This window comes from Onychomys torridus, chromosome 3 (assembly GCF_903995425.1).
Source record: "Onychomys torridus chromosome 3, mOncTor1.1, whole genome shotgun sequence".
In the NCBI taxonomy this organism is placed as follows: domain Eukaryota; kingdom Metazoa; phylum Chordata; class Mammalia; order Rodentia; family Cricetidae; genus Onychomys; species Onychomys torridus.
Window position 1 is genome coordinate 130,481,078 of NC_050445.1, and position 23,702 is coordinate 130,504,779.

The following is a 23,702-nucleotide window of genomic DNA, read 5'->3' on the forward strand; positions in this document are numbered from 1 at the left end:
GAAATGTAATAAATAATGTTTTTCATGGAAATCGAGGTGATAGACATCAATCTATGCCACACCAGGTATGCCTGTGAAGCACAGATGTATATATATACAAGTGAACACACACATAAAAATTCAACTTAAAAAATAGACAAATCTGCATCATTAGATGCCAGCAACCTTTCTATTGATTTTTATCATGTAATTATTAAATAAAAGGATGCCCCCATGAGATTTAGAAGTCAGATGAATTGACAAAGATGAGAATGTAGAATCATTCGATAAGGAGACACAGGAAGCAGAGACCATCAAGAACCAAACTCTGGCTCTTTTTACTTGGTCTGAGAGCTACAGACTAGAAGCAGCCAATACATAAAGCACATAAGATTTCAGAAAATACCAAAGATTCCCTTTTCTATTATCAAATCCATGGTGTGGATATGATGAATTAACTAATTAGTTTTATTGATAAAAATCAGGAGCCAGATATCAGAGTAAAAACCTGAAGGATCAGAAAAGCAAGGAAGCAACCACAGTCCCTTCCTACCTCCCCAGATCCTCCAATAGAAATGGCTGAGATCCTGTCTCTGCCCAACTTTATTACTTCTTGTCTCTGCCTCCTGAGTGCTAGTACTAAAGGCTTGAGCCACCATGCCTGGCTCTATGGTTAACTAGTGGTTAGCTCCCCCTTCTGATATCCAGGCAAACTTTATTTGTCAGAACACAAACAAAATATCACATAACAGGTATGGATATGGGTAAAGACCTTTTGCATGTGTAAATTAAGCATATAAATGTAGCAAGAATGTCCTGGATTAACAAGGTATGACCTAAATAAAATAACAAATGTCCTTAATAAAGAATGACCCAGCAAGTTTTATCACTGACAGGAAAGCATAAGTGTTGTAGAATATTATTTTAAGACGTGTTACATTTTTTTATGCTGTGGAACATTTGTTTTAATGATGCAAAGATATGTTGCATTTGTTTAACTCTGTGAAGCTGTGTTACTTTGTCTGTCTAAAACACCTAGTTGGTCTAATAAAGAGCTGAACCGCTGATAGCTGGGCAGAGAAAGGATAGGTAGGGCTGGTGGGCAGAGAAAATAAATAGGAGGAGAAATCTGAGGGAAAGGATCAAGCAGCAAGAAAAGGAGGAGAGAAGAACATCAGGGGCCATCCACCCAGGTACACAGTCAACCACAGTATAAGAAGTAAATATATATATATACAGAAATAGAGGAAGGTAACAGCCCAGAGGAAAAAGGTATTTGGGATAATTTAAGTTAAGAAAAGCTGGCTAGAAATAAGTCAAACTAAAGCCAGACATTCATAAGAAAAGATAAATCTGTGTTTTCTTCTTATGGAAGATGTCAGAGAATTCCCAGAGCTTCTTGTCTATATATGACTGTAGGTGGGGTTTTCTGTGTTCCATCAATCAGCTCTGTCCTGTCAGCCAACTCCCAATTTAACCACACAGAGACATATTATTAATTATAAATGATAGGTCAATAGCTTAGGCTCTTTTACTAACTAGCTCTTACAATTTAAATTAACCCATATTTCTTATCTGTGCTCTGCCATGTGGAAGTACCATTTTTCAACATGACATGATAATCTTGCTTTTCTCTGTGTCTTCTGGAAACTCCTCCCTCTTCTACCCTATGCTTTTTTTTTTTTTTGTCCACACCTATACTTTTCTTACACAGCTATTGGCTAGTTGGCTCTTTATTAGTCAATAAGAGCAACAAATATTCTATTCACAGTGTACAAAAGATTGCTCCACAGCATTTCCCGCCTTTGTCTAATTAAAAAGGAAGGTTTTTATCTTTAACATAGTAAAACTGTATATAATAAAAATAATTATCAAGCAAGAATTACAGTGACAATATCCAGTCCATTTGTATTTTGCAGAATTAGAAAAAATTCTCCATTATCTATCTTATCTTTGCAAGCCTAAAGTTTTATATTGAATCCAACTTTTATCATAACTAAGGAAAACTTTAAGTCTCATTATTTAGTCTTTAACACCATCAAAGAACCCAGAAGTGTGTAATGTTACCTAACCACAGGAATATCTGGCTGCCTGGACAGTCACCTGAAGTTCATCTGTAACATTGGGGAATCCATGTTTGCGACTTAACTGCTAACCTGTATTTTTAAGCACAATATCCCAAACAAATTAGAAACATACATACAGTATAAAAAATAACCTTAAATTTGTATTCATAAACCAAAATCCATATCAATATAAAATATTTTGAGATTAGTAGTTGTTTTTGGAATAAAATAGATTCAATAATCTACCCTTTTCCCACTACCATTTGTGTATCATATCTCAGTTTTCCTGTAGAAAGAGATCTTTGAATTTAACTCCTTTGTTTAGCTTTTTCCTGACTGAACAATAACAACTTGTAACCAAACCTCCCTAAATGATGACAAATATCTGTGGTGATATTTTATTTGTGCTGAAATATGATATTTTATTTATATGTTAGTAGATAAAATTTGCCTGGAGATCAGAGGTCACAGTCAGCAATAAACAGAAGTCAGGCAGTGGTAGCATATGCTCTTAATCCAATCATATGGCAGTCTGAGTCTCTGTGTTTTCAAGGACACAGCCAAGCGTGATGACACACTCCATGGAGACCTAGAGGTCTGTATAGACAGGCACTGATGAGGAAGTGATGTGGCTGGGCTTAAAGCCAATGAGAAGGCAGAACAGGAAGGCAATAAAGGTGCAGGTTAAACAGGAAGAGGTTCTCTTTGGAAGCTATGGCAAGGTGGTAAGCTAAGGTTAGTTGGCGGCTATTGCTCTGATCTCTACGGCTTGTACTTCTGTATTTGGCTCTGTGTTTCTTATTTAATAAGACTGTTTAGAAATTTGTACTCAAATATCCTTAACTAATCTTTTGGAAATGTGGAATTTGTTTTCTCTAGACTATGTCCTATTGTCTTGGAACACTGGCATCTTTGAGGAAACCTTGAGAAAAGTAAAGATAATGGTTATGTCTTGGCTGGAGTAGTCTGTGATGCTGGATCATCTCATCCAGCAGACTTGAAGCTGTTCTGGATGCAGAACTCCTAGGAACTTGTAACAGAGGTGCTCTGAGATATTGGATCATCTAGGCCATTCTTTTTTTTTTTTTTTTTTTTGGTATCTGGTTCCCTTGTTCTGAAATTATATAAACTTTCAAAGGTAATATACATATGTGCATTTAATCTAAGTATAGATTGTGTGTTGTACACAAGTTAGCCAAAGATGATTTTTTTATGTTTGAATAGGTAAAACATACTTTGTGTATCTTGTAGGTTTTCTAGTTTTTTTTTTTTTTTTCTTCATTGACCAATATCTGATCTCTATTAATTTGGAAGGGATCCACATTCTTACATTCTCTGTGGAAATATAAGCATAACCTCTTCTCCAAAACATTTTTTACTTCCATTTTGAAGTCAAGACATTTTAAAGTATATAGGTTTGTTTAATCCAGCAGCTTCCATAATTTGATGTGTCTTAATAGCTATTGCTCATTAATCAACAATCAAAAATTTTAAAGACAACACAATAACATTCAAGATTTAGACTCCCCATATATTTTCTATGGCTTTTTTCTATTACTTTATTCCTTTTTAAAAAACATAATTTTTAACTATTTTTATTCTATGATTCTATATATCTTTTTTCTTTCCTTCTCAATCCCATATATATTTTTAAACATACTGCAAGCTGTTTAGATGATTCTTCCATCTGAATCTGTCTTTACTAAACATATTTATTGTTCTCTAATTGCATGAAATAAAACTTAAACTGCTATGTCAGCCATCAGAACTGCACAACATAGTACATAATGAGGGTTCATGGTCACTGGTTGCTGGCTCCATCCTGCAGGCAGCTGCCAGGAGTTGCACCTCTGTACTATGGATGACATGAGACTGTGAAACTAGAAAAACATATTTAGCTCTGTTTTTGTGTGTTTGGGAACTTAAGCTTTCTCAGGTCTTATGTGGAAATTTGGGCCCCACACTGGGCATCATTATATGCAGGGTTTACTGTGTTCCACCAATCAGCACTGTCCTGTCAGCCAACTCCCCGCTTAACCACACAGAAACTTAGTATTAATTATAAATACTTAGCCAATAGCTTAGTCTTGTTAATAACTAGCTCTTACAACTTCAATTATCATATAATTCTTATCTATGCTCTACCATGTGGCAGTGCCAATTTTCTCATGATATATTTATCTTGTTTCTCTCTATATCTCCTAGTCACTCCACCCTCTTCGACCCCATATTCTCCTTTTGTCTGCAAGACCCACTTGCCCTTTTTCTACCTAGCTATTGACCAGTCATCTCTTTATTAACCATTGAGAGCAATACAGTGTACAAAAAGATTATTCCACAGCTTCTAACAAAATCTGTTTAGAGGTAAAATGATTAAACATCATCGAGACCTTCAAAACAATACAGACTACTCTTGGATTCCTAATAGCACAATGCACTCTCCCAGAAGGACTTTTCCTGCCCAGTCCCTAGAAGAGGCTCTAGCCAACTGACTCCTGGTTTTTCATTTGTTCCCTAGAGAATCTGAGCTCAACTCATCAAAGGGCAACTGCATCCTGGAACCTGTTGGTGAACACACAACTCCAAGGTGAGCTCCAGGGTACAAGGATCAGAAGCAAAGCTATACTAAGAGAGAATGTTTAGGCATGCACATGTTAAAGTTGCAGTGGCATGGCTGGGACTGAATTGGCAAGCATGTTTGTTTTACATAATCATCACCACAAAAGAAGCTTACCCCAGGACTGACTAAAGACAAAGGAAGAGATGCAGTCAAAAGTGAGACTCATCTTCTGAGAGACCACAGAACTTGCTGAGACAGACAAGCAACTAAATTCAAGGCACAAGTTCCTGTGCAGTACTAGGGACCCAAGGAAAGTTACTTTTTGGATTGCAGCATTGAGATAAAAAGAAACAGCTATATCAGCAAAAGCAAACCAAAAAGTTAAAGGCAAGAGTGTAGATGTAACCGGCTTGTTAAATAAGAAACACAGAACGGATTGCAGAGTTAAAAACCACGAGGTCAGAGCAAGCAGAAAACCTTACCCTTCACTGCTTCTGCGGTTCTTCCTCTCTGCAAGAGACCTACTTCTCTGCGTCCTGTATATTTAAAAAATTTCTGTTCTCCTCCCTCATTGGTTGTAAACCCAGCCACATGACCTCCTCGTCACTGCCTGTTTGTACAGACCTCCAGGTCTTCTATGGTTGGTATTGAGATTAAAGGCATGTGTCTGCCATGCTGGCTGTGTCCTTGAACACACAGAGATCCGCCTAGCTCTGCCTCCCAAGTGCTGGGATTAAAGGCGTGCCCCACTACTGCTCAGCTTCTGCTCTGGCTTGCTCTGACCTCAAGGCAACTTTATTGACATACAAATAAAATCACATTTCAATACAAATAAAATATCACTATACAAGAGTTTCACTTTCCCACCCAGCCTCATGTTTAGGTCTATCCCTCTCCTCAAAATATCACTGAACAAAACAGTTTAAGAACAAGACCAACTTAGACACTCTGCAAAGTATAAACTGCAACCCAAGCAGCTGCCTCATTCAGTAAAAAAGAAAAATAATCCAGAAAAGGACAACTACACAGTGAGAGGCATGACAGGCACCATCAGAGAGCATTAATGGGGAACCTGGGTAACAGCTACAGCATCAATATTCACCTGTGGGTAAGGTAACTTTGTCAGGAATCCCAACTGTTATGTAATAGAATGAAGGCAATTGATGAAAGAGCATAGGATCAGCCAAACCGTGACAAAGTCTCATAAGAGGATCTGATTCCAGGCAGGCAGGGAAAACCAGGAGCAAATACATTAAATAAGCATGCAATAAAAGTGAATTTGACACACAGCAGGTCCTTTCTTAGAGGACTGTGAATACACTTTGAATGTTGGCTGATTAATCTCTATTTGTCAGCCATTAGTCACAATGGCCATAGTGAGCCATAAGACCAGGACTTTCAACAGACACACAGGTTCCATACATCTGTCCCAATACTCCTCGTCTAATGGCTCAATGGCCCTCTGTTCCCCAAATTCTTATTTGAACTTCTTTGACAGCTCATGTACACATAAATGGCTAAATACAGATCCAAGGCCAACACAGCAGGAACAGATGATTATATGAACTCATCTTCCAGAATGCTGTGTCATCTCAGACAGCCTAGAACAGCAAGAACATGGTCCTGGCATCAGCTAATCAGTGAGTAAAGAAGCAGGCAGTGATGGGGTCTTCCAAAGTGTACAATCATGAGCTCACAAATTGTCTGTGATTAACAGGAGCCTAGTATCATTGAGATGAAATATTTTTGGAGTGTTTACTGATAACACACAGAAACTGTGTTTCAGAGGAAGCTAAGTTTTTACCTCTGGCTGACAGCTGAACTTGGTAGTATAATATAACTTGGCAGTGGGTAGCCCTGGTTTTGAAGGCATGAAGAGGTCATGAACAGCAACTGAGGCTTGACACTGTGAGAAGCCAGGAGAGGTCATTGGTGTAGGTGTGGCCTTATTGGCAGTTGAAGGACCAGGCCTAAAGAGGTCATGCAAAAAATTTGAAATTTGACACCATGAAGAGAGCCTATGAGAGACTATTTGGAGAAAGTACAGCCTAGTTGCAGAAGACCCCAGGACTGTGGAGATTCCAGTACAATGGAATGGGATGGCCACCAAGGAAAGCAATAGGAGTGGCCTGATGATGTACTCACATACACATGCACATATTCATAGACAACACATACATATTTGCAAACATACAACACACACACACACACACACATGCATTTACAAGTGAGAAAGAAATACAAAATAACTCTATGGCTTCCAGATAAATTCTGAGCAGCACAACATTTGCATAAAGAGAAAAGAAGGTGTGGTCCTTGTTTGTTCACTTTATTAAAAGTTTGCTACATATTAATCCAATTCTCACATGTTCTATTTATGATCTGATCTAATGAGAATCTCAGACTCTTCTTATTCTGTGCCCTTCCATATCTTCTTCTTTTCATTAGAATGTTCACCTCAGCAGAGATTTTGTTGTTGTTGTTGTTGTTGTTGTTGTTGAAGTCATCAGTAGCTCTACACGTGCTACATCTGAAAAACTGTGGGAAAATAGTATTAAATGGCAAAAAAGAGGATCCAATATGATGGCTTGATTAGAAATAAAAACACCACCCTAGAAATATAGCCTATTGAGTGGTTGGGCAAAAATGAATCCTGTAGATTTTGCCATGAAGGTTCTACAAGTGAAACACAGTTAAGGAACACTGTGGGGATGTTCGAATGGCACATTTGGTTAAGACACTTACCACCAACCTTGAAGATGAAGTTTAATCCTTGTAAACTATTGGTAGAATGAGAGAACTGACTCCATGTTTTCCTTGGAACAACACACACAGACACAGACACACAGAAACACACACACACAATTATGACAGGTTTTAAAAGATTCATTTTTTTTATTATGTGTTTGGTTGTTTTGCAAGCATATGTGTCTACACTATACTATATATGTGTCTGATGCCTGTGAAGGTCGGAACAAGGTGATGGATCACCATGAACTGTTGTTATAGATGGTTATGAGCCACCATGTGTGTGTTGGGAGTTCTACCTGAGTTGTGTGTAAGAGCAACAAGTGTTCTTAACTGCTAAAACCACATCTCCAGCCTCCTGTAGTAATTTAAATAAATAAATAAAAAACAGTTATTTTTGTACACTTACTCCAAAATGTTTAGTATAATATTAAAAAAATAACAATGCTGAGAGGTCAACACAGAATTATTTTAAATATATTTCTTTATAAGTATGTTATCAAATTTATTTCAACTGTGCCAGGCAGTGATGGCGCATGCCTTTAATCTCAGCACTTGGGAGGCAGAGGCAGGTGGAACTTTGTGAGTTCAAGGCCAGCCTGGTCTACAGAGCGAGATCCAGGAAAGGCACAAAACTACACAGAGAAACCCTGTCTCAAAAAACCAAAAAAAAAAAAAATTCAAATGAAACAATTCTTTAGAGAAATGCAGTAAGTAAATTTGAGAGTAAGAGTTAAAGCCACATTCTGATATTTACTGTAGCTTATTTAAACAATAGTATTTTACCTGATCCTAACACAGTGGAAAAAAAAAGGAATTTACATGATGTGCTTACATGCATTGAAATTCTGAAAAAATATCAGAATCCACCATTGACAGAAATACTCTGCAGCAAAAATCTGCAATCTGTCTGTCTTGGGACACCTAGACATGGCCCATCTGAATCATTAAGATAAGCAAGCTCCACACCTGTACCCAGCCCTTCCCAAGCTCTGATTGTTAGTATACATCCACTGTACTTATTCAGATCCTCTTTATAGTCTGGTCACACTTTGTACAGGAGTTATTCATTCTCAGGTCACACAGCACAGACATGAAGGCTCCCTCTCTGCTTTTGCTGTTCCTACTGTTCCGGATGGCAGGGAAGGGAGGATGACATGGAATTCATTTGGTACCTTTTAATCATGCTAATTGGCTCTTCAGGGAAGTCACTGGTATCATAACTAACTATGTATATTGATTGCATGTTTCCAATCACAGGTGTAATGAGTGCCATCCAGATTACCCATCTCCATCTCTAGGAGGTATTGAGTCACCATTACTTGCAGGGCAAGTGAGAACATTAGGAATCTGTTAGCCTGGTATCAGCAGAATCCAGAAAAGACACACCAGTATGTGTCTAGAAACACATTATCTGCAAATACTCTTTGATTCATCTCTTTCCTCTTTGTATCATATTTGTTTATCTCTGCTCTCTTATTGCTGTACAAAATATTCTAGAAGGCAGGGAAGTAATTTGCATCTCTAATAATCTGTGATACAGATGCTGCTGCTGACTTCTAGATCAATAGTGAACAATTCCTATTCACCCTGTCAATTGCAAGAGCACAAAAAAGAGTGAAATATCCACCAGCTCATAAAGACTGATGCACTTATAGAGGTGAGGACTGTACAATCACCACTACAGTGTTTCAGAGGGGTCATCGGCACCTCCACCTTGGACTAATGGGGCAGGGCTTGAGATGCACCTTAGGTAGTTCAAATTGTCATTGGCATGTGAATTATACCTTATAGGAAAACAACAGAACATACTCTATTGCTACTGTACATTTCTGTGACCAATGTTTTGTTTTTGTTCCAGTAAGTTAATGCCTGTAGTACAGTCTAGTTTCTCAAGTTTAAGTCCCTGCTTGAATTATCTGTAATGGAATTATCTGTAGTGTCTTCTGTTTTTGACACATGAATCTCAATGGATGATATAACCCATGAGTTTTAGGTGCTGTCATCTGTATTTAAGGAATCCAAGAGGAGGCACAGTTATATTTGTGCTATTGATGCTGAGCATATTGAAGCAGCAGTAGGCTTTCTTTTGTACTTCTACAAAATCTCAGAGAAACCTTTGAAGCTTGACTCCATCTAATAAATATTCTTAGTGTATAGAGACACACAGCAGAACAGCTAGGGTAGGCTTCATGTTTTGACTTCCCTGCAGGTTTTTGTTATGACTTGTACCACTGTGGGTGGATACTCATCATACCGTAGAAAAGAATATGTTGCAAAATCTTCAGGCTCCAGATTATAGTTTTGTATTTTAAAAACAACAGCTTAATGGATAGATAAAGCTTCTTTAAGTTTATGGAAATATCTCAAATCAGTCACTACACTTAATGTGAATATATGACAGAAAAACAGAGAGTAAAAGGGAGTGATAAAAACAGCAAAGCCCTTACAAAGTTCTGTGCTGATATTGTTCTTTGACCCACAGAAAAAAACAGCTATCTGAAGGCAAATCTATTCTACCCTTCTGTCTTGAAACCTGGGGACTCTAGTGCTTATGCTGAGTCCCTTAAATGAGTCCAGGCAATCCTGTAACTAGCCTCAGCCCTGTACATTCCTGCTGATTTGCATGTGCCCAGAGCACACCCACTGCTCTGAGAAGTTATACAGTGGTTGTCCCCACCATATTCAGAAGTCATTCTCAGTGAGGATACAGCATGGACATGAAGATGCTTCCTAAGCTCCTAGGGCTGTTGCTGCTCTGGTTTTTAGGTAATGGAGGCAAAAAGGGAGAATTGTGTAGCCAGTATTGTGAAGCTGCCTGGATATTCATGAAAGTTAACTTACAATATGGTTAACACTGTATCATTGTTTTATGTTTCCAGCCTCAGGTGTGAGATGTAATATCCAAATGACACAATCTCCAACAACTCTGTCTGCATCTTTTGGAGACAGAGTCACCATCACTTGCCATGCCGGTCAAAACATTAACAGTTGGTTAGCTTGGTACCAGCAGAAACCAGGGAATGCTCCTAAACTATTAATCTACAAGGCATCCAGTCTGCAAACAGAAGTCTAGATTTTACTATCACCATTAGCAGTCTACAGCCTGAAGACATTGCCACTTACTACTGTCTACAGCATCACAGCTGTTGACGCAGTGATACAAGTCATAGCACAAACCTCCATGTGATGCAGGGAGTAAGACTGGGCTGGGCTAGCTGCTCCCCCTAGTGCCTGCTCCTCTCATTTTGTTTTCAGTTCTGATGGGCCTTAAAGTTCATTGGGAGGGCCGTGGACTCTCAGTGGGTCTCCTCTGTTTCTAACTTTCCAACTCTTAGGCACAATAGCACAGATATGAAAAAAATATCTCACATTTGCTTAAGAGCAGTCGCTTTTATGTTTGAGCAATCCTAGCTATGCTCGCCTTGCAATGCACACAGCAAAATCACCCCCTAATGAGACCCCGTGAAAGATTGTTTTAATTCAGGAAACTTTTCTGGATGGAAACATGGGTGTGACTTGGGATGTGCTATGCTTTGATGCTGCAATATGTATTAAAGCTTGCATTTTAAACACTGTCTAACAAGCTTTAGATAATATTATGGTAGGAACTAAAGACATTAGTTGTATGTGCCTAAGCTGGAGGAGGCAGGCAGCTCAATGGGAGGAGGCAGAAATTGGTGCATGATATTGCTAGCTATTTAAATTCCAACTCTTGCTTTTATACCCAGCATGGCATTAGCAGAGTGACTCTAAATACCTTCCCTCCTGTTACATCCTGAAACCTCTGAAAACTTGGACCAAAATAAACCTTTCTCTCTCTCTCTCTTTTTTTTTTATTTTTTACTAAGAAAATTTTTTATTCATTTTGCATATCAATCAAAGATCCCCCTCTTCCTCCAGCTCCTCCAGCCTCCCTCTCCCAACACCCCAAAAGTAAGGCCTCTCATGGGGAGGTACATTTAGTAGAGGCAACTCCAAGCCCCTCCCCCTGCCTCAAGGCTGTGTGAGGTGTCCTATTATAGGTAGTGGGCTCCAAAAAGCCTGCTCATGCACCAGGGATGGATTCTGCTCCTACTGCCAAGGGACTCCTTAAGCAGATCAAGCTACGTAACTGTCTTGCTGTACACAGGACCTAGCCCAGTCCTATGTAGACTCCATAGCTGTCGATCCAAATTTCATGAGTTCCCACTAGTTTGGAACTCTACAGGTGTCTCCATCATGATCTTGACGCCCTTGCTCCTAGCACCCCTCTTCTCTGTCTTTAACTGGACTCTTGGAACTCGGCCTGGTGTTTGGCTGTGGCTCTCTGCATCTGCTTCCATCTGTTACTGGAGAAAGGCTCTATGTTGACAGTTAGTGTATTCACCAATCTGATCACTGGGGTAAGCCCATTCAACATACAAAAATAGGTCAACATAATACACTATATAAACAAACTGAAAGAAAAACACAACATGATCATTTCATTAGACACTGAAAAAGCCCTTGACAAAATCCAATATCCCTTCATGATAAAAGTCTTGGAGAGATAAGAAATACAAGGAACATACATAAACATAATAAAGGTAATTTACAGAGAGCTGACAACAAACATCAGATTGAATAGAGAGATTTTCAAAGTGATTCCACTAAAATTAGAAACAAGACAAGGCTGTCCACTCTCCCCATATTTATTCAATATAGTACTTGAAGTTTCAGCTAGAGCAATAAGATAACAAAAAGAGATCAAGCAGATACAAATTGAAAAGAGGAAGGTAAACTTTCACTATTTGCTGATGATATAATAGTATACATAAGTGACCCAAAAAAGTCTACCAAGGAACTCCTACAGCTGATAAACACCTTCAGCAATGTGGCAGGATTAAGATTAACTCAAAAAAATCAGTAGCCCTCCTATATACAAATGATAAATGGGATAAAAAAGAAATTAGAGAATCATCACCCTTTACAATGGCCACAAATAATATAAAATACCTTGGAGTAACTCTAACTAAGCAAGTGAAAGACTTGTGTGATAAGAACTTTAAGTATCTCAAGAAAGACATTGAAGAAGATATCAGAAAATCTAGCATGCTCATGGGTAAATAGGATTAACATAGTAAAAATGGTAATCTTACCAAAAGCAAACTACAGCTTCAATGCAATCCCCATCAAAATCTTTCCTTTTTAAGTCATTTCTTTCAGGTATTTTCATCATGGCAATGCAAATGTCAATAACACTAGAGCTCTGTTACTTAAAAGGGGTTCATATTAGAAGTAAGGAATTCTTGCTAGGGTAGTGGTTGCTTATGACTTTTATCCTAGCACACAAGAGGCAGACATAGGTGGATCTCTGTGAGTTTGAGAACAGCCAGGGCTGTTACACAGAGAAACCTTGTCTTGAAAAAAAAAACAAAAAACAAAAACAGAAGCAGCGGAGGAGGAGGAAGAGGGGGAGGAGGAGGAGAAAGAAGGAGGAGGAAATTCTTAGTGCTCACTACATAGATCCTCATACTGCTTTCTCCAGACATTTTCAGGAAATCTGATGATGTGGTCTTGATTCTCATTGACCTCTGATATAGAACACTGGTGTTTTTCCAGCTCCTACTTTATCAGCTCATGAATCTTTATGAAGATGTGTAAGACTTCCATGTAATATAGCAGAGCTGTGAATTGAGGATATTTTAGAAAACAAGTATGGGGAAATACAATATTGGAAGGACTGGTAGTGAGGAGACTTAACAGTAGACTTTTTAAAAACAAGCCAACCATCCTTATTTAGTCACATAGGGTTGGATTTTCTTTTACTCTAGCCCCACATTGGAACACAAAAATGGTGTTGGTTGTTTTGCTCTTTTGTGGGGGCCTCGCATCCAGCTCCCAAATAAATCACACACGGAGACTTATTCTTAATTATACATGCCCCTCCTTAGTGTGGCTTGTTTCAAGCCAGTTTTTTTTTTTTTTAACATAAATTATCCCATTTTACTTTTGCCTCTGGGCTTCTTTCTCTTCTTACTTCTGTATTTCTAACTTTCACTCTTACACCTTGGCTGTCGGTGTAGATGGGTGGCTGGCCCCTGATGTCCTCCTCTCCTTGTTCTCTTGCTCTTTTTTCTTCTCCTTCCAGATTTCTCCTTCTATTTATTCTCTCTGCCTGCCAGCCCCACCTCTCCTTTCTCCTGCCTTGCTATTGACTGTTCACCTCTTTATTGATGATCATGTGTTTTAGACAGACACAGTAACACAGCTTCACAGAGTTAAACAAAGGCAACATAAAAGAATGCAACACATCTTTGTATCATTCAAATAAATGTTCCACCACATAAGAAATGGAACACATCTTAAAATAAATAATATTAAAATGAGGAATTAAATTGATTACATAGTTGATTTTTAAAACTTGCCTCTTCTTTCACATGTAAATGATTTGGTATGCAAGTAATAAAGATGACAGAGTGCTAATTTTTATTTCTAAGATGCTGCCTGTTTATGTAGATTAAAATCTGTTGGTTTATGAAAACTTTTTAGCTAATATTCTTTCTAGTAAGATTCCCTGCCAGGTGGTGGTGGCGCATGCCTTTAATCCCAGCACTTGGGAGGCAGAGACAAGCGGATCTCTGAGTTTGAGGCCAGCCTGGTCTACCAAGTGAGTTCTAGGAAAGGCACAAAGCTACACAGAGAAACCCTGTCTCAGAAAAAAAAAAAAAAAAAAAAGATTCTCCATAGATTTGTTTAATTTTTAGCCATTTAATGTGATTTGAGAATCAAAGTAGTAGAAAATCACCACTACCACCCCACTGGGACACAAGGACAAATTTCAGGAACACAGGCTCATTCATTTTATGTTATCATTGAAAGGTATGTAATGAGAAAATTCCTTGGAGTCTATCAAATAAAGTGATTTATTCTGGGTTAACTCACAACAATCATAAAGGAGTAGGTCTCAGGATGCAGGAGGTGTGGGGTGTTGTCCAACAAGGTTCTCTGGAGAACTCTACCTTGATATGCATCACTAGTATCCAAGACCACAAGGTTGCCAAGAGAAAGTGAGTATAAACTCCTCCCAGGTCTCTGGGAGTACCTGTCTTTGCCATGTTCCCCCTGCGGGTAGGGGCAGGTACCTAGCAGTTACCTGCTTCCTACTAGGAATGGTGCTTCAGGTATAAAGCACAGATAACCACCGCTACAAGTAAGCCTTGACTTACAAGAAATAAGTTGAGTCCTCCTTACATAGAACAGCAACTTGGCTGACCGTCTGATACAACATTGTTGGTGAATATGATGTAGATTCCAAATTCTTGTGTTAGATGAGTCTCTAGTTTTCATGTCTAAACTGCCTTCATTTTGTTGTATGAACACAGCTGATGACATAATCCAGATGTGCAATACATGGTAACCTATGTGCTTATGAAATGGTAAACAGAATACTTGTTTCTATGCTACAGAGGCAAAAGAGAATAAGAGAGAATAAGGATGTTGCTTCTACTAAAATCTGATGATGTCCTCTAAAGCCAGGTTAAATCTTGAAAAATAGTCACAGCCCATGTAGCTGTAGCTCAGGATCAGAGGTAGCAGTCCAGCCTCACACTTCTGTGTTTCTGAGTGGCCTATGACTTGTACCAATGTGGGAAAGATACTCCAGTAAAGCCAACAGTAGTAAGTTGCGACAACTTCTGAATCCTGGCTGATGCTGCTGGATGTAAAATCTGTTCACTGACACTGAACATCAATGGAACCCTGCCTTCAAACTAGATTCCCTATAGATAAGGTATTGGTGAAATTATTAAGGCCACTCCATGTAGTTAAAAGGGAGGTTTATTTTGTGGGGTAACTTACAAGTGAAGGGATAGTTTACAGGGTCTGTGAAAGGCCCTGCACAGTCTGGCAGTGTTCTCTGGAGAACTCTGCTTGGTCTACCTCCAGTGGCCAGGGGTCCAAGAAATAAGAGAGCCTGTGCAGCTGGATCCTGGGTCTTCAGCATCCTCTCTCAGCCCTGCCTTGTTAAATATATATATTGTAAGTTGTAACTATAACTGCTAGTCTTCAATCTCATCAAAGACCTGAGAAGGAATGTAATGGTATCTGAGAAATGGAAGATGGATGCACGCAACTTTCGAGAACCTTGCAAGAGTAGACAGAGACAGCTGGCAGCCTTGACAGTCACCTAATGTTTCTCAGCATTGTTGGTGCATTCAAATTGGCTATAGGCCTAGAGTATCTGACAGACCATTTTCAGAAGCAGGAATTCTGAAAGACCATCTTACCCTGTCTTGGCTTAGGAGATTTTCCTGATTTCTGATGATAACATAATGACCAGCAAGTGATGGTGACTTTGTTTCCCAGAGATACAAACAGGAACAGTGGAGACTATATTATCTGCATGCCATATCTGGAAATTGACATTAAGCATACAAATCAAATAGCCACAGGATTCATGTTACATGAGAAATTACCCGAGCAACAAAGCTGTCCTAACAGCAATGAATAAGAAACTATACATTGTTGTCTTTCTTCAACAGGGAGGCAGAGTACAGGAACACAAGAGCCTGAAAAGTACCTCATGTTCATGCTGTCCTAACTTCCATTGATTATTCTTAGGCTGTGACCAGCCTATGAAGAAGTCCTCTTGGCTGAGGGCTTCTCTCTGGTACATGTAATTCAGCATCAGTCTGTTTATGTTGGGCATAGCTGCTGAGCTGCTTCATGTCAGTAACTCATACAGCATCAACAGGTGACCCAGGCTAGAACTGTGATACATATTTATCAGTGAGAGGACAAAGTTAATTTTGAGTGGTCAGAGTAGGATACTGTTTTGAATAACTGCAGTTTCAGTGCATGTTTTACCTGCTATTGTACCATTTAGGACAGTGTCATCCATCATGGCACAGTCTTGGAAGTGCAGGATTCCTCACAGTCACCCGGCCCCCAATTGGTGTCTGCTGATATTATTGATGCCCGGGTGTCTTCTTTTCTCAATTCCCTGTTGTTCTTGGTATGGATTAGAAGTGCAATAATAACTACTATCTGAGAACTTTCTAGTTCAGTGTAAAATGGGCTGAAGTTGCCTACGTTTCACACCCCTCGTTTGTCTTCATCTTGTGACTTAGGCCCCTGTCAGGCTATCAACTTCCTCACTCCATTACTCCTCTCACCCATCCTCACTCCATTACCTCCTACACAACGTAACTAGCCTGACTGCTCTGTTCATGACCACAACATTTATCACAGGGAATTTCAGTACCTTATCAAGTCCTGTGATCTAACCATGCATGTAGATCTGGCCTACACCCTTTCTCCTGAGTACAGAAAGCATATATAGACATTATCTCAGGCACACTTCAATGCTCTTTGTATCCACTTGAAACTATCCAATCAGTGTGGTATGCACCAATCCCCATTGTATATACCAACCCAATTCAGGAGATTAGGATTACATGCCTTGTGACAGGAATTGCAAATCCTGCCCCTTTGGGACCAAACAGAGGTCACTATGGAAGCTAACTAATGTTTGTCTTATTTGTGTGTTGTTTATTAGAAATCATGGCTAAACATACCAATCTCATCATGGACATTGATTAGAGCAGGTTATATATTCCCTTTCATTTTACCTGTCACTTTTAATACCATTTTAAAACAAATCTCTACCATTTAGAGGACAGCCTTCCTATCTATCAAAGAGACCTTATAAAGGTATCCTTCCCGGTTTTTAACAAATGAGAGGATCCTAAAATTCAACACTTAAGCAAAAATAGGTTCATTATTAAGTGTTGATTAAAGCTTTACATCAGAGTCAAATGTAGAGTAATACAAACAAGGATGTCCTCCCTGCTCAGGTCCAGTCTACTGGGTCCTGCTTCAAATGTGACCAAATAATCCATTTGGCAATATCTATATCAACTCATATCTACTACCTCAGGTGGAGATAGCTGTTTCCATCTAGTCCATCACTGGACTCTGATATGCTGAGCTTTGTTGGGGTTGTCAACAGCCAACAACTGATGGGGACCAGCTTGCACTGTCCCCATTTCCTCCACTATCATGAAACCTACAGTAACACTGATGCTGGCCAGCATCACTTGTGTTTAACACTTGCATATTTAAGATATTGTGTACAATTTTCTGCATGTTAGAGACAGATTCCTGGACTTTTGTTTAAAATATAATAAGCTTAGGCTGGAGAGATGGCTCAATGATTTAGAGAACTGGTTGCTTTTCAAAAGGACCCCGGTTCAATCCCCACCAATGACAAGCTCTCTAACACCTGTTCCAGTGAATCTGGTGCCCTCTTCTGGTGACCAAGAGCACTGCATACACTTGTCCATACAGCCATGGCATGTAGGCAAAACATTATATACAATTTATCTTCCTGAAAAATAAAGTTCACTAAATCTTATAGCAATACAAGCAGTCTCAGGAAAAGAATATCTGAAATAAAGGAAATGATATAAAGGTTATAGTTATGAGATGTATTTTGATAAAAGTTAAAAAAAAAAAAGACTTTTAGTGGAAAGTTAAAGATTGTTCCAAAATGAAGATATGTGGAAGCAAAGTGGAAAGATTAACTTAGGCTGTAGAATGTTTGAGAGGGATAAATTTAAAAATGTTGAAACTAGGTTGACAATAATATAGAGATAATTAAAATATTGTGACCAATATGTAAAACCTTTAGATACAACTAATTATAGATTCTCTATTAAAAATATTAGTTTTCATAAAAATGTATGTATTCTCAGTAATCTTCACACACACACACACACACACACACACACACACACACACACACACACACATACTAGCTTAAGAAAATAAGGACAATATCCTTTCCATGTAAGTAGATCATATCTATTTTGCTTTAGACCACATTCACCACAGCCTGTCTTCCCTTCTGTTAACACTCTTACTTTCCTAACTCACACTAGCCTATCTACACCCTAACAGGTGTCTCCATGTCACATTCCTGTCTGCCTGACAAGGCACTCGAACTGAAAATGTGAGACCCAGTTTAAAGATGCCTAGTATGTTCTCAAAGGCCAACTCATCATGTCCCTTTGAGCTCAAACATGGCTCTCCTTCCCACTCTATATAATCCCTTCTCTCTGAGATGACATCTTCTCACCTTATTCATCAACATGAACAATATCTACAAAGATGGATATTTCACTCTCTGATTTATATTCTATCACATACACTTTGTACAACAAGGTATAACAACATTATTAAGCAATCTATACTTAAGGCTTTGAGTGTGTCTGGGCCGTAGGGATATAAATCCAAACTCTGATGATTATGATCTCTGTTTTTCTATTAACTTTAACATGCTTAAAAATTTAATGTCTCAAAGTTTCAATTGAGAGAGACTTCTTAAAAAATTAAGTATTTCCGCAGACAGGAGGGAATAACAGAATAATGGAAATGGAAAAAATTAAAATGTACTATATGTATTATGAAACTTCCAAAGAATAAACATATAAAACCACACACACACACACACACACACACACACACACACACACAGGACCTGAAAGCATTTGGATGAGGCAAGAAAAGAATTAAGCATTTCAGTTGTAGTTTATATGGAGTGTTATAAATACCTAGAATACCTAGTGGTGTAACAAAAAAAAAAAAACAGTTTTTTTCCTTTTTCTTTGTTTAAATTTTTTTTATTCATTTTACTTGCCAATCACAGATCCCCCTCTCATCCCTCCTCCAGCTCCCCCAGCCTCTCCCTGAACCCACCCCAAAAAACAGTTTTAATAAAGAAAAATTACAACCAACAGCCAGAACTATCTATTTATAAATGTTTATAGAAAAGCAATGAAAATTGACCACCAATTTAGTTAATAAAAGAAAATTTATAATCCCACAAGAAATAGAGACAAAGAAAAGTATTGACACCATGGAAAACAACATTTAATAAAAAGTAAAAGTCTATCTGGAAGTGGTTAATAATGTAAGTATTGTAGGGTCATCACAAAATCCACCTGCAAACTATAAAGAAAAGTCTTTTTTTTTTTTTTGTCTTTTTGAGATAAGTTTTCTCTTTGTAGCTTTGTGCCTTTCCTGGAACTCACTTGTAGCCCAGGCTGGCCTGGTTCTCACAGAGATCTGCCTGCCTCTGCCTCCCAAGTGCTGGGAATTAAAGGTGTGTGCCGCCACCACCCAGCCGAAAAGTCTTAGCAATGTATTGTAAGAATCAATAGAAGGCAATTAGAGTACTGATTGGATAAATTTGTCTAAATTTTAGTAAACAATAAATTTTTAAAATTAAAATTTAGGTTTAGATTGAAAAGAATAAAAAAAGACCAGAATTTGAATGATTGTTTTAAAATAACATGACCAACACAAAACTTTAATAAGAAACAAACAGACAAAAATATTTTTGGATAAAAGGATTTATTTTTAACTAAAATACACAAGAAAAATTCTGATACTACTGAAACCTAAGGAAGAATTGGCAAGTGCAATCAACTAATCAATTGCATAGACGGGAAAATAGACATAATGTGAAGGAAAATTTGCTAGTACAAAGCTGTGAGCACATTTCTAAAAGCAAAGACTCTGTGTTTCATCTCAAGAACCAATTATATACACACACACAAACAGACATACAGGTACTCAAGCCCACACACATGGGGACACACACACAAATCAAACAAAACAAACAAAAAATTGACAATGTCAATTAGAATGTCCCCAAATCTTGGGGGTGGTAGTGGTTAATTTTTAGGAAAATATATTGAAAAAAATTGCTTTCATAAGAGTTGATATACTAACCAAAAATATATTCAAAATTAATAGAATATGGGCATATGCTTCCAGAGGATAATGCTCCTCAAATTTTGAACTGATAAAATCTATCAATTAAATCTATCTGGGAACACAGAGAAGGCTTGAAATCTGAGTATCAGATACAATGAAGAGAAGATACTTGGGGACTATCTCCCCTTTTCTCTAAAAGGTTTCTTGAAAATTAGTGTAAATATCACTCACTTAACATCTGAGACTCTGTGTTATGATAACAAAGCAGCAACTGAACAATGTTCTTGCCCCTAAACCTATGTCTTAGCCAGATGTTTGTTTATCTTTTTCCTGTGGAAAAGTTTAAAATTTTGACAAGGAAATGATACATTACTAAATTTGAGCATAGATTATATATAGATAAAGGCCAAGTTTACTCAAAGTTGGGTAATTACTGGTATAGGAGGATTATCTGTAGAGAACTAATTGCTATGACCAGTTCTTTGTCTTTTATTTCAGACGAAATTTCACTCTGTTGCCCTGGATTGCCCTGGAAGTCACTATCATAGGCATTCTCTGCCCCTGCCTCCCAAGTGCCAGGATTAAAGCTACAACATCATGACTGTTTAGGCCACATTATTTTTGAGATTTGTTTTTAAATTACTATTAAAACTAATGGATTTTATTATGACATTTTCATACAGACTGTATTTATGTTTGCAAAGAGGAGATGGGGAATGCAATACATATGAAAAGCAAACACAAGGGGGCATTGTTGAAAGGATAACAGTAGAGAAAGGCTTTGCTAAGGCTCTAACAACACCCATGGATGTCAAACAGGGACCTGGGTGTGCCAACTCATTTCCTGAGCTCTCCCTTCATCTTCTGGAATTTGTAATTAAATTTAGGACAACTCAGACATTTCCAGTTACATGATACACAAATGATGGCAGGAAATGAACAACAGAAGAGTAGTGAGGGCAGACTATTAGAATTGCTGTGGTCCCCAAGAACAAGTTCTCTGTAGTCTTTCCTATAAGAAATAACAGATGCTGAGAAAAATACATGTCATGTGGCATTTGACTCCAGATGCAGTAATGGAATCCAAGTCATTGTATATTAACAGTCTGTAGCATGAATCTTAGAGGGTCTTGTTAATGAAATCAAACCTGAGGCCAGTTATTTGGGTGAATGCTAGAAGATCAGAGAAGCAGAACAAGCCACAGTGACTTCACTTCACCAGTTCCTCAGCTGATCCTGTTTCCTCAGACTGGAAGCCTCTGTGTCTTCATCCCAATGGCTCTCAGATGGACTGCTGCTAGAAGCCTAAAAGCTTAACCAGCCAAATGCTTCTAGTTTCTGGTCCTCACGGTTTATATACCTTTCTGCTTTCTACCATCACTCCCTGGGATTAAAGACTCAGTTTCTGGGATTAAAGGCATGAGTCACTATGCTTGGCTGTATCCTTGAACACATGGATTTCTGCCTCTGGAATGCTAGGATTAAAGGCATGTGATACCACTGCCTAACCTCTGTGTTTGATATTGTGGCTGTTCTGTCTCTGAACCCAGATAAGTTTATTAGGGTACACAATATTTCGGGGAGTACAATACCACCACAACAGTCAGCTGAACACTGTCTACAAATAAGCATTTGAAATCTATTCACCATTTTGTATATATGGAATCAAGAAATCGTCTATGTGCCATGTTTTAAAATCCTTGTAAAAGAGAACATGACTCTGAAAATTTGACTATGCAGTGAGAGAAGAAAATTCAGGGCATCTTGTTATATATGGCTTCAAGAATGGACTGAACAGCAGTGACTACAGAGACAGCTCTGCTATGTCTCCTGGATTCCATATCAAGCCCATGCATCCATATTGCTATTACTTTGTCATGCAATATCAGACAACTTCCTTCAGACCAGGATTAACCTCATACCTTCTACTTCCCATTTTTTTTCAGCAAATTCCATGTTAACAGGACAATTATCAATGAGAAAAGCCTAAAAATGACCAATTCAGTGTGCAACCAGCTAGACAACAATTTTTCTATCACATACACAGATAAAGTGTGTTTATATCTGAGTATTCACATGAACTTATATGATGTTCAATCCTAGGAACATGTCAAATACTGTAGCAGGAGCCAACCATTGGCAGGTTTCAGTGGGTGGTTATGGGTAGAAGAGGCATAAGGGAAGCATCTGGAGAGTGTCTTAGTTTGAGTTTTGTTGCTGTGAATAGACACCAAGACCACACAACTCTCATAAAGGAGAACTCTTCATTGGCCTGGCTTTCAGAATGAGTTACCCAGCTCTGCTTCTGGAGCTGCTTATGCTCTGGATCCCCAGTAAGGTCAGAGAAAAAGAGGATGAAGAGTGGGGATGCAGGGTCCTTTGCTGCCCATTGTTGGGTTTACCTGTGTGTGTGTGTGTGTGTGTGTGTGTGTGTGTGTGTGTGTCTGTCTGTCTGTCTGTCTGTCTCTCTCTCTCTCTCTCTCTCTCTCTCTGTGTGTGTGTGTGTGTGTGTGTGTGTGTGTGTGTGTGTGTGTGTATTAGGGGTACAAGTCTTGTCTTTCAATAAGGCCTGTTCTAATTAGACCCATGAAAGGGGAAGTTTCTGAAAGGAGCAAGCAATTGGGCTCTGGTACAAATTCAAACACAGATGAATGGAGGAAGACAGATTACACTTAGAGGACAATTAGTTCCTTTAAGTTATTTGTAATTTTTTGAAAATGAGTATTATGGCGTTTGAACTACAATTGCCTCCATCAAAAATGAATATGCTACTTGAGATAAAGAACACAAAACATAAGATAAATGATAATTGTAATGATTGTAAATGGCTTTATACTTATTCTTTTACTTTAGGTATCAGTGGAGATGTCACAATGACCCAGATTCCACTCTTGCTCTCCATCAATCTTGGAGAGCCATCTCCTCCAAATCTAGTCAGAGCCTTAGATATTGTTATGAAATCAACTATTTTATTGGTTGGTACAGAATCCAGACCAGAATAAAAATTACCTGATCTATAAGTTTTCAAATAGATATGTTGGTGTCCCAGATAGATTCAGTGGCAGTGGGTCAGGGACAGATATCACTCTGAAAATCAGCAGGGGACTTCCTGAGGACTTAGCCAATTATTGCTTCATATGGCATACACATTTTCCTCTAACAATGATATAATCCCAGGCACAATGTCTTTGCTTGAGGTAGCCCAGTTGCCACATGCACTACCTGTCTAAGGAGTAAGCCAATAGATTTTCTCTGCCAGAAAAATTTAAAAAAAAATATGTTAGAAAGAATAGATTTGATGTATATTTACTCTGAGTTCTTTTTTTCTGATTGAGATGTAAACAATGTTGCTCATACATCTGGTAGTTTAGACAAGTTAATGTTTTATTTTTATTAAACTGTTTCCAACACTCACACCCCATTGTTATTGCTTGTCTTGGAGATTCCCCTTTAATCAAATAATTAATTCATTCACTAAATATTTAACACTGGCAAAATTTTACAAATTTCCTAGGCTCCAGAACAAGAAGAAGCAAACTCACTTAGGAGGAATAGATGCCAGGAAATAATCAAATTGAGAGCTGAAATCAATAAAATAGAAACAA